This window comes from Marmota flaviventris, chromosome 2 (assembly GCF_047511675.1).
Source record: "Marmota flaviventris isolate mMarFla1 chromosome 2, mMarFla1.hap1, whole genome shotgun sequence".
NCBI lineage: Eukaryota > Metazoa > Chordata > Mammalia > Rodentia > Sciuridae > Marmota > Marmota flaviventris.
Genome location: NC_092499.1, coordinates 161,119,607 through 161,132,506, shown reverse-complemented (window position 1 = coordinate 161,132,506; position 12,900 = coordinate 161,119,607). Strand labels below are relative to the sequence as shown.

The window sequence follows — 12,900 nt, the reverse complement described above, 5'->3', positions numbered from 1 at the left end:
CCAGAGTAAAATGGATAAAATGAGATATATTCACATACTGGAATATAAACAACAAGAATGAATGAATAAACTACAGCTATCCCAAATACATGGATGAAATCTTACACATATGCTGAGGAAAAGACAAGCATATGCCACATGATTCCACATCTATAGAATTCCTACAAAGGCAAAAAGAATCTATTAGAAATAGGAGAACAGTTGTCCTTGGGGACAGAGAGCAAGTAAAAGGGGACACAGGGATACAAGAAGAGCTGTAGAGAAAAATAATAGACTTTTTGATCTGATGGTTAAACAAGGGTTTATACTCTGTAAAAAATGTATTGAGCTACAGACTCAAATATATTTACTTCAGTAAAGAGTTAAAAATATGTGTGCCGGGCTGGGGCTGTAGCTCAATGGTAGAGCGCTTGCCTAGCATGTGTGAGGCACTGGGTTCGAACCTTAACACCACATTAAAAAATAAATAAAGATATTGTGTCCACCTATAACTAAAAAATAAATATTTTTTTTAAAGTATGTGTGCCATCTCTGCCAGGAAAATGCATCTCATGGATCCTGAAGGAGAGGTAAATTTAAGGCTTAAAGAATCTGTCACAGTTCTGTCTCTACTGCCACCTCCCAGCTCTTACATATACACAATACTGTTCTCTCCAAAGAGAGGAATTAAAGAAACCAGGCAGGTGTTACCTCCTGATGTGTCCAGGACAGCAAGGAGCCACACCTACTGTGCTATCCTCCTCACAGTCTTAAAAAATAAAACTGTACACCGTTAAGGCTCAGGAACTTCAGACAGAAGCTACATATGACAGTCAACTTAGGGCTGGGCTTCAGAGTCAAGGCTAAAATTGACCTTTCAGAAGTTCCTTGACAAGTCCCTAATAAGACTTTTCATGAAGAGTTGTAATAATTCATTTATTTTTTAGCTCCTTCCTTCCCTGAATCACTTATTATTATAAATTTTTAAGATTTTTCTAAGTACTACAATATAAATATCAAGAATGGAAAATAAGAATGTATCCAACAGAAATAAAGCTACATCAATTCCTATTCATAGAAAACTCAATTGTCTTTGATACAGTTGAGCTGTACATTCTAATCACTGAAGGACAGATTCCAGAAAACACCACACCTAGGTATGGACAAGGGTCTTTCACACTTCCATGTAAAATGAGTAGGTCACAAACCATCATTACAAAGGGCTAGGAATCTAGGATGTTCTTTTCCATTCTTTGCCTACAAGCAGGAGAGAAGGAGAAATGAAGGATGGCAGCTAGCCTGGAATCCAATCTCACCTACAAGACCAGCATGCCTTTGACCAGGCTTCCTCCACCTCTCCTAACTTCCACACTAAAGCCCTCTGAGGGCAAAGAAGCCCACTGCGAGGAGAGGCAGCAGAAAAACCTCTCAAGTCCTCTCACTCCTTAGTCTGACCAAGAGAAAAGAAAATGTAATACCAACTAAAAGAAAAGAATTCTCCCTCCTACCACTTAGAAACACTGAAACACAAAATCCACCTCTATTCAGAGCAAGCCAGCACATTGTTCAAAACCAAAAATAACGTTTTGTTTCCTGGTTAGTGTGTCGTCACTGATATGCTCAGTTACTCTGCAAACCCCACCTCATGCTCATAATTCACACAGGGAAACACAGGATGCTGACTGCCAGTGCTCCTCCCCCGAACTAGGACAAGCACCTGGGAGGGCCCAGCCTGCTGAGGTGCTATGGATGATGGGCTGTGGAGAAACAGGCAGCCCTGAGAGCTATATAATATGCTGGCCAGGAGATTCAGGGAGCCAGGAGAGGGAGGGCAGGCACCCAAGCCTTCCCCTAAGGCACACTTAAACCTCCGGCCTCTGCTGCCAGAGCAGGGACTGTCCATGCTTAACAGCGCTACTCCACAACGTTCTTGTCAATTTCTCAACTGGAGCCAGGCTGGAGGTAATCCAAAAATCACTTGCATTTGGCTCTGGAATATGTTTTTGTGTTTATATTTGATGCTCTAGGAATCCAGACTACTTCAGGCTAAATGATAATATACCCGAAGAATATGAGCACTAGGAAATTGTCTCTTCAATTAGCTCAGCAAGGATGGCATCTACTGGGTGCCATCACTGTTGAAGATACTGGGGACACCTGAGGAAACAAAACAGATAATATCCCCATGTTGGTAGAGCTCATGCTCCACTGGGGGTGGAACATAGCAAAGTCAAATATGGGATACATTAGGTGGTGATAATCAACAGAAAGTGATGCAGAGATGAGAGAGACATGAAAAGAGATGGCTGTCACTTTAAAAAGAGTGGCAACAGAAGCTGGGGTTGTGGCTCAGTGGCAGAGCACTTGCCTTGCACATGTGAGACACTGTGTACCACATAAAAATAAACAAAATAAAGATATTGTGAAAATAAAAAGAGTGGCAACAGACCTGAGGGAGATGGGGGAGCCAGTCACGTGGTTATCTGGGGGAAAAACTCCCCAGGTAGAGGCAACCGCACATGAAAAAGGCCTGAGTCAGAAGTGTGCCCGAGGAGCAAGGGACATAGTAGGCAGGCAGAGCCTAAGTGGGGACATTGGAGACCACTATAATGACTCTGGCCAAGGAGGCTCTTTAACAGAAGACTGCTTTGGAACAGGTTAGCAGGCATGGGGTGAGGGCAAAAACTGGAAGACCACTTCAGAGGGTAGTAAAATAATCCATGCAAGAGGTGAAAGGGGTTGGACAGTGGAACCAAAAGAGAGTAAGAAGTCCAATGGGGGCTCTATTTTAAAGGTAGAACTGATGGGATTTGCTGATGTTGGAGACACTGGCATGAGAGAGCAGGGAATTAAACCAAGGTTTGAAGCCTCAAAGATGGAGCCATCTGGCCTACTTTCATTTACATAAGAAACAAACTAAAGCCCAGAAAGAGAAAAGTCATGTCTAAGGTCACACCACTTATTCCTGGGATCAGAACCCCAACCAGAGCTTATTTCACTGCCCCATGCTGGAGATGAGCCAGGCCGCTCCCAGATGCTCTCCAACCCCGCCCCCCCACCAAGGACTGGTGAAACCCCAGCACATCACATAAACTAGGGTAGGATGCTGGTGCATGAGGGCACAGGCTCTTCCCAGAGGGTGACCACAGTTCATAGTTTTCACACAAGAAAACCAACATAATGTGGCCAGACATTCTCATCTTTTTCAAGAGGGCCCTAAATATTTTTTCTAAGAGATAAGCCCTAGTGGGGGTTCTGATACCAGGAATAAGTGATGTGACCTTAGACATGACTTTTCTCTTTCTGGGCTTTAGCTTCTTCCTCATGTAAAATGAAATATTTTAATGGGGGAAAAATCCCCCCATTTTTAAAAGGTGTTTAATGACATGGGGTTTGTCAAACAAATGTCATGTGCAGGCCAAGTTCAGTCCACACAGTGCACCAGCCTCAAACCTGTCTTGAGACAGCTTAACACAGTCCTTGTGTGCTGATAACTAGCCCAGAGGTAGGGTACAGAATTAAAGGTTTGGGATCAGGATGGTCTTTTAGTATGACTTTTGAGTCAGCAAATGATATTCATTATCACTATAAATAGCTGATAACTTCCGGCACAATCTCAGTGGGCCTCTCCTCTGACCAACAAGAAATTGACTAGCTGCCCAACACTGAAGGTTCTTTGTTTAAACTTTGGTTCTATCATTCTGAGTACTAAGATGAGCCCACTAGGACAACCAAGAATTCAACAGCTCTTCCCAAATACTGATCCTCTCAAATCCCACTGAGCCTCTCAGAGTCATATGGAGTATGAAAGAGCCTGCAAATTAGTCACTGCCCCAGGGATAGGAAAACTCCAATATGTTGGAAGATGTAAGGTTTGGCGACCAAGCAGGTAGTCCAGTCTTGCCAAAATAATTGAGAATTTACGACTTTAAGGAATTATAGGACTTTTTTTTTTTTTTAACATTAAAGTTACTGTGCATTCTAGAGAGATTGGAGAGTTACTTTTGCCTGGTTTTAAACTTGGGTGTATTCTTGCCTGTTTGGGGAGACTCATTCAGAATTTGTCTGCCTAAAAAAAAAAAATGGTCTCTTAGGAAGTCCCTGAGTTAATGTTCTATAATGCTAACTGGCCTTGCTTGCCCACTTAAAATTAAATATTTACTTTCCTTACAAGCCATATGATTTCTACTTAATACTTATTTATTTTCCATGTTTGGTACATTTGGCCATTTAGATGCTGTTGCTATTAGGTAAAAACTGATATCCCCCCACTCCCCACTCATTATGTAGTTTACAATGCAGAGTCAGGACTAATGTGATTAAAAGTGACATTTTATTAGGTCAAAGCATATGAACTGACACTAGTCAACTGTACTGATCTATAGAATGGGCATTTCACTCGGCTGAACATCAAAATATTTCCCTATGATCAAGAGAACAGAGACTTGACTATTTAGAGAATAACAGCTTCCCTAGACCAATGTTATCTGACAGAACTTTCTGTGATGATGGAAATGATCTAAATCTACACTGACCAATATGTGACTACTGAGCACTAGAAATGTGGCTAAGAAACTGATTTATCTCATTTTACTAGTTTTAAAGTCAAACTTAAATAGCTGTATGTGGCTATGGTGCCAGACAATACCATTTTTCATAGCAACTTCTTCGGACAAGAACTAGAAGTCCCTCATTTGTATGTATAGATTTGAAGATCCAGAAGAGAGATGCTTCATAAAGAAATAAAATTCAAAGTACCTTCTTGCATTGCCACTTTACATTTTCAACTGACTCTCCACTTTCTCGACAGTGAAACTTAATTTTGGTCTTCTAGTTCTATGTTGTCTCTGGGATAATTATTGTCCCTAGAAGGTAGAATTGTACAGCCCCACAGAATGTTTGGAAGGCAGAGTCCAGGTCACCTAGAAACTGGCAACAAAAACAAGTCTAAACACCTCCTGATCTGCTGGGCCTCCCCATTCTCATCCACCAAATGGGTGACAACTGTATCTATCCTAAAAAATAAGGTTGTTGTCAGTCCTAAATGTACATTAAAGTTATGAAATCTGATTATAAACAGTAAACCTTAAAAATCAAGTTGTGTTCAGTTTCATTTATCTCATGAAACAGCTGGATTAATTACTGAGGATATTTTAACCAGAGATGGTAGATTATCCCACTTAATCAGTATTAATTATGGAAACCCTCTATCTCCAAACTCCAAGATCCCTTTCTTGCCATCCCTCAATCATAGCCTCCTCCAGGCTTCAGCTAAATCAGGAGTCCTGTGATTCAGGTCTGCACCACTCTGTGTCAAAGGAAACTTACTAGATCTTATCCATTGTAGGCCTGGGATATACAGAAGGAAAGCACAGTCCCTACCTTCATAATTCTGACTGACCATTTTTCCCTCTGGAAACAAGATTTTAACAAAAAAAAATCCGGTATCTCAAAAGAATTGTTGTCTCTGACTCTGTGTCATTTGTCTATTAGTTAAAGCTCCCAGCGATAAAAGAATGAGTAAGAAGAATCCAGGATTTTACACTTTAAAAAGGTATTCTGCTGCATAATAAACCAATATTCCAATTAAATCATTTGCATTCAACCATTTAAACTGAGTTTGGTGCTATATAATTATTGCAACCTGTAGAGTTAGGGCTCATTTCAGCAAAGAGCATAATTGCTCAAATGATTCGATTCAGGATTTATTTAAAACTCTCCCATCAACAAAAAATATCCTTATACCATGGTACTGCTCTAACTTCTTAATCTCTTTTTGAAATGGTCAGAGGCAGACTTCTAAGTATGGAAGGGTAAAGTTCTCTTATAACATAGTGCCTATAGCCCTACCCACTGGAAACCCTGTTTCTAAACCCCAGGACTCCTTTCTTGCCCTCCTCTGGGGTGTGGCCAGGCAGCCCAATAATATGGGTTTGCCCTGCTATCCAACTCTGCCCTGTTCCATACAAAGGGAAACTTACTAGGAGGTCTGCCCTGACCTCTCCTCCTCTACTTAAATCAAGAAGGAAGTGGCATCTCCAGGACCTCAGAACCGGAAGGTACTTCTGGAAGGGAAACAAGTTGGCAGACCATAGCGGGCTGACCTTTGGAAAGTTCATAAACAAATTAAGACATCACCAAAGTTAGATAGCATGCTGCAGAATCACTGAGATTTCTCAGGGTATCCAATTAATGAGCAGTTAAGACAAACAAGGGCAGTTGGAAAAGTATAAGGAGGTGGAAGGGAGGTAGAAGAATGCTCCCCAACTGCATAGGGCTTGTGTAAAATGTGCAGTTGTTCAGCCTGGGATATGAGACCCTACTGGGTCACTTTCCCCAAACTTCAGAAAATTCCATCCAGATACTGGCAACCAGGAAGATTTCAGCACACTGAGTGAATAGCTGGGCAAACAGAGACGTGGGAGTCTTCCAAGAGCCTCCAAAGTTTCATTTCCTTGGTGCTTCCAGTCTCTCCTGACCTCTGACCTACGGAGTTATTGCCAAACTGCCTGCTGTTTGCACAAGGTCCCAGCACTTCCCTGCACAGCTCCCCTGACCCCATCGTGAGTGGGTGGTACTATCTCCAGGCTACAGATAAGGAAACCCAGGTTCAGAGAGGTTAGGGGACCAGAGATATGTAGTCTAGCAAGTGGAATCCAAACTTGTGACTTCTGCAGGCTGCAGGCCTGTGGTCTGCAGTAGGCAAGTAGGAGCCTGGCTCCACCTTGCTCCTGTGTCCGGCACGTCCCTAAAAATGCATCCCAAAAGGACAAGCCAACACTTGTTGACTACTTCCTACATGTGCTGGTCCTCCACAGCTTTCTCTAAAGTACAGAGAATCAGGAGCCCCATTTTTCAGACGAGGAAATTGAGACGGCCCCTCACCCCAAGCCCGAGAAAGATGACTTGGTCCTAACCTCCACGGTGCATGGACACCAGACAGTGCCACACCTTGTGATTTGTAATGCAAAGGGGATCCCTAAAGCATCTCTGAGCCCCAGTGGAAACTCGGGCCACAGTAACACTCTCCCTACCAAAAGCGCAGGAGGGGAGCCTGGCGGGCTGGGGCAGGCAGCGGGCTGGGTGCCAGAGCGCTTGGCCCGCCGGGCCGGAGGTGCCCGCTTCCGCTTGGGCCTGGCACCGCCGACCCATTCATAGTGGCCGCGGGAGGGGCAGGCCGAGCTGGGCCCGGAGTGGCCCTGACCCGCGCCGGGTGCCCTCGTGCCGGACTCCGCGCGGCCCCGCGGGGGAAACGGTGCCCCAGCCCCGCCGCCAGGGGGAGCAGGGAACCTCGTCCCGCACTCCGGGAAGTTGCCACCACAGTCGCCCGAACGTCCGCGCCCGGGACGGCAACCTGGGGCGTCCGCACAGCACGCCTGCGGCCCGGGCCCGCCCCGTCGGGTCTTCCAGGATCCCCCAAGACACCGCCACTCGGCGGCCCGCAACTGGGCGCACTCGGCCCTCAGGTTGCCCATTCAATCCCGCCTTCCTCCCCACGGCCTCCACCGCCTTCCGCCAGCTCCCCCCCACTCCTCCGGCCCGGACTCCAGCCCGGCAACGTCATCCGGCGGCTTCCCGAAACTTAACCCCTTCCTCCGCCAGCTGTGCGCCGCCCCGCCCCGCCGCCAACTTTCTTCGCCCAACTTAGGAGCGCGCGAGCCGGCCCGACGGCCGGGCCGGGAGGGAGGGGTCGCCACGTCGCGCCGCCGGGCCGCCACAGCTCGCCAGACGGCCAGGGACGTGGGGTCCGCGCAGCTCGGCACGCTCGGCCGCCGCCCCTACATAGGAATGGGCCTTGGCACACGCCCCCCCACCCGAGTCCCACCCCGAGGGGCCGGGGCCGCGGCCGCGGTGACGGCGGGCGGCGGGCGAGCCGGCGCCGCCGGGGGAGGGGCCGCCAAGGAGACGTGTCACTCGCGGCGCGGCGCGGCCGGCCCCGGCACCCCGACGGCCGGGCCCGCGCGCCGCCACCGCCGCCGCTGCCGCTGCCGCTGCAGGGCCCAGCCAAGTTTCTTACCTGCAGGCGGAGACGCGAGAGGGAGAGCAAGAGGACAGGAGGAGCCGCCGCCGCCGCCGCCGCCGCGGAACCGGGAGAGAGGAGCCGGCCGAGCCTCCACCAAGAAGCCGCCCCCAAGCAGCTGCAGACGCCGCGACCCCGACGCCGTCCGCCCCGTCCGCCGTCCGCTCCGGCCGCTCGCTGGCTGCGTGCGCGCGTGTGGAGTCGTGGCACTTTCTGCCTCGGAGCTGGCGAACGGCCCCCACCGCCGGGATCGCCGCCTCCTGCCTTCCCCACCCGGGCCAGCCATTCATCGAACCGCCTCTCCTTATTGGTCCGCTACCCGCCACTCTGCTGGTCGCTGGCCAGTAAGGACGCGAATGGCCGAGCCGCGGCGGCGGCCATTGGACAAAGAGGAGGGTCTCCGCCTCGGCCAATGGGAGAGGGGAGGAGCTGCGGGGAGCCGCGGGGGGCGGGGCCGAGAAGGGGCGGGGCCGCGTAGCGCTGGTCTCTGCGCGGGGGCGGAGCGGGACCCGAGCGCTCCGCCCATCTAGGGGTGGTCCCCGACCAGCCCCGCCCACTCCGGGCCTGGGCGCTGCTCGCCGTAGCTGACTCGGAATGGGCTCCGCCTAGGCGGGAGGCGGAAGGTTCGAATCCCAGCAGCCCCTGGCCTGCTCCTTTGGACGTCTCCGGTCTGAGGTGGCGGTGGGTGTCACCCTAAGCAGGATTGCGCAATTCAAGAAATTGCTTTATTCAAACCCAACTAAACTTTCCGGAAAGCAGAGCCCCCTGGGGTTTCTGGGTGGGAACACAACTTCTGCTGGAGGGCAACTCAAGTAATCATCTTCAGAGATTACAGTCAACACTAGAAAGATTTCCTTGAATAAAGGGGAAAATTGGGGTGAAAAACCCAGAAAGTGTACAAGGCATTGTGAACATCACACACCCTTTGTTTAGAGAGGGCGCACCCAAGGCTCAGTGTGTCTTTCTTGTTCTGGCCCAAACCACAGCCCCAGAGTAATAATTAATCACCCACCTTATGGACTTTTTATTCCAGGTAATGGGAAAGGTGAAAGGTTCTGACCCAAGAAAACTCACCTATACCCCAGGAAACTGAACAGTTGGCACTTCCTCATTACATGTGTTCCTTCCAGATATTACCCAACACTGTCTTCATAACCAAATTTAATTAAGTTAACTGTAGGCTTAGATTTTAACCATTATAACAGTCTCTTAAAACTAATCAGCCAGATCCAGTGGTGCAGACCTGTAATCCCAGTTACTCAGGAGGCTGAGGCAGATGGATCCCAAACTGGAGACCTGCCTGGGCTATTTAGCAAGGCCCTCCCTTAGAATATAATGTTAAAAGGGCAGGGTGTGTGGCTCAGTGGTAGGGGACTTGCCAGGTTGCATGAGGCCCTGAGTTTGATCCATAACACTGCAAGAACAAAAAACTAACCCTTCAGCAGTGGTGCAGGTCTGTAATCCCAGTGACTCAGGAGGCTGAGGCAGGAGGATTGCAAGTTCAAAGTCAGCCTCAGCAATTTAGCAAAGCCCTAAGCAACTCAATGAGACCCTGTCTCTAAATAAAATACAAAAAGGGCTAGAGATGTGCCTCAGTAGTCGAGTGCTCCAGAGTTCAATCCCTGACACCAAAGAAAAAAAGAACAAAAACTAACCCTTCAAACTAGAGCCAAAGCCAGTTTCTTTGAAATTTAAGTTTCTAAGAGGCCAAAAGGGCTGTGACTGTCTATCTGCCCACACCACTCCTCTCATCTTTGTGGTTGCAGAATTCTCTGCCTAATATCTATTTTTTTTAAGACAATTTCTCCACAAGCACCACCACCATTTGCCATTGGTACTATACTAGTTATTGTTAGAAGTTGAAAATAAAAACCTTTATGAGGGAATAAAGAGGAGTTAGGTTGAAATTAAACTATTCATTTCTATTTTCAATCTCAGCAGTTCCTTAGCACATTAATGATTAATCAATGGGAATTAACCTGGATTAGCTTTCTATGCTCATTTTCTTCAGTGAACCCTGGCTTGAAATAAATTCAAGAATTCCAACTTCTGGCTGGCAATTACTACCAACTGGTTTTACTTTACCACAGATAAGCCATTTAACCTCTCTGAACATCGATGTATTTATTGTAGGACAGTCACTTTCTTCTGGGTTTTAGGGAAGAAATTCATTCATTCATGGATGTTTGTTGAGAGACTGGGATAGAGCAGGCAGCCCAGAGTAATACATAGATCCGGTAAAGACCCAACTGCCCAGGGGCCTGTTCCCGTGTAGGAGCCTCCTTTATTTTGTTCACTGTTTAAGTTTTCCCAGCAGATCCTGGCACAAGGATATGGTTCAAAATTTCAATTGTTTCTTACTATTCAAAGGAGATTTGGTATCCAGGACCACCACTCACAGATGTAAAAAAATCTGAAGATGCTCAAGTCTCATCTAAAATGGCATAGTATATTCATATTTCCTACATGCATCCTTCCATACATGTTAAATCATCTCTAGATTACTTATAATATCTAATAAAATGCAAATATGATATAAGTGGTTGTTATACATTTTGTTTACGGAATAATAACAAGGAGGGGAAAGTCTATAGATATTTAATATAGATGCAGGTTTTTTCTGAATTTTGTTTTTTATCTTCAGTTGAGTATGTGGATGCATAACCTGTGGATAGCTCTGGAAGACAACTGTAATTCATTTAGAGATGATTATAAGAAACACTGATGGATAAATAGGATAGGAAGCAGCCAGTAAAGAACACAGTATCATGTACTTAACTTGTTTTGTTTTTTGTTTTTTTGCAGGGTTGGGGGTTAAACAGTGATTGAACCCAGGGGCACTTAACCATTGAGCCATATCCCCAGTCCTTTATATTTTGTTTTATTTAGAGACAATGTCTCACTAAATTGCTTTAGGCCTCCCTAAATTGCTGAGGCTGTCTTTGAACTCACAAATCCTCCTGCCTCAGCCTCCAGAGAACTGGGATTACAGCATGTGCCACCACACCCTGCGTCAAGAGAGTAACTTTCGTAGGCTGCCAGGGCTTGGTGTCACTGGAGATGCTGGGAAATGATACAGAACACACATCAGAAATGTCCCACCAGAGGGATAAGGACATGGTTGTTTTGCACTCCCAGTCCTTGTTGGTTAAGGGACTTTAACTCACCCTACCCCTTATCAGCCAGAGAAAGCCTTGCAGAAAAAAGTTCTTGATAGAATGGTGAATGCCAGAGGGTTTGGGAGGGAGCACCTTAAAGCCTTCCACATGGAACCAGTGCCTGCCACAGCACCTGCCTGCCACAGCACCTGGTGTGAATGGGTAATTTAAACACAAAACAATATTTCTGTAAATATTGTCCAATGAATGATAGGATCATGAAGTCTCTAGGAGTAAGTGGTATTTATTACAAAAAGAGGCTCCCTATCTGTTCCTCCCCCTAATTTAATATTTGGTTCAGCCTCAATACAACGTTCAATTCAGGACAGAAGGAAGAGTGGCCTCCTCTGAGCTCTGCTTACTGCAATCCCTCCCCACTCATCTTCTGCTACCCCCAGTTATGCTCTAGAGACTCCCACCTGCAGCTTCATCTTCCTCAGAAATCTTTTGAGTGGAGAAACCGACCTCCCTCAGCCAAGCTCTATCAGAGCTGGTCAGCCTCACATCCCACCTTATGGTCTGATCCTCATGGCCACACTGCTGTACCTGTGGAGTCCCATCTTTATCCCTGCACAATCTCATCAGCTCTCCCAAGGTATAATGGGAAAAACCATAGTTATCCCCTGGACTAGATGTTGGGGGCAGTAAAAGGCATCTCCTCAGCTCTGATCTTTCACCACAGTCCAGAATCTGCTAAATCACACAACTCACCAGCAGCACAAGGAAGATTCCTTCTGTGACCCAGACTCCAGGTGCCATCTGCTCAGTGTCAGGCTTCAGGCTCGCTAGGAAACAGGTCCTTTCCATTCCCAGATGGCAGTCCACTGAGGAGCTCTCTGGTGTAAATGATGATTTAAACACAAAAGAAAGAGAGGACCCAGATGGGACAGGTGCTTTGGGCAGAGGGGTTCCTTCAGACACAATGAAGAGGGAATAAACAGGGGCTCAAGGGAGACATTGAAGGTAACCAGGTCCAAAGTATGCCCCTGGTGAGGAACAGCATGATGCACGTGGGACAGCTATCTGGAAAGACCTCAGGGACAAAGGAGAGGATAGGAAGAATTATTCCCCAAAGGTGATCATAAGGGGAATAAGGGAACTGTTTTGGAATGATATAAATTAAATGTTCCATATCTTGATTATAGTAATGGTCACATGATTATAGCAATACTCATCAAATTGTATACTCTTTGAAAGGCTGAATTTGGTTTGTAAGAAAAATTATGATTAAATCACCTAACTGAAAAAAAAGGATGCATTAGACTTTAGTTGTACATTTAAAACAAAGCATTCTTATTAGGAAAAATTAAACATGAGAATAATTGCCTAGTATAGTCTATTAATTCATGATAGTACTTTACTTTCTCTACCAAATTGCAAATATTGTTTTAAAAGAATAAGTAGAAATGGGGCATAGTAGTGCATACCTGTAATCCCAGCAACTCATCAGGAGGATGGCAAGTTTGAGGCTAGCCTGGGCAATTTAGTGAGACTCTGTCTCAAAAAGAAAATAAAAAGGGTTGTGCAAAGATTACAGAATGTACTCACATAAACTAAGACAGCTATGATGTCACTAGATGATACAGCCTTATGGGATCACTCTTATGTGTGTGATGTGTCATTGACTGAAATGTTCTACGGCTCAGGACTGTATTGTTCTGTAGATCCAAAGTTTCATATTGAAATCGGGGTTGGCAAAAGAATTTAGAAACCTAAGCATGCCAGAGCAAGGTCAAATCCCAA

At 46.4% G+C, this 12,900-nt stretch overlaps 1 protein-coding gene across 4 annotated transcripts in view; it reads right to left on the bottom strand.

Moving 5' to 3' along the window:
• Rrbp1 (ribosome binding protein 1) overlaps positions 1–8,259 on the bottom strand; it is a 66,362-nt gene extending 58,103 nt beyond the window's left edge. For 3 of the 4 annotated variants that reach the window (XM_071608708.1, XM_071608710.1, XM_071608709.1), the window contains exon 1: positions 7,997–8,259. The gene's annotated coding sequence lies outside the window, so the exon portion shown is untranslated. The remainder of the gene's footprint in view (positions 1–7,996) is intronic. The other variant, XM_027955429.2, reaches the window with a different exon arrangement.
• Positions 8,260–12,900: the final 4,641 nt, after the last annotated feature.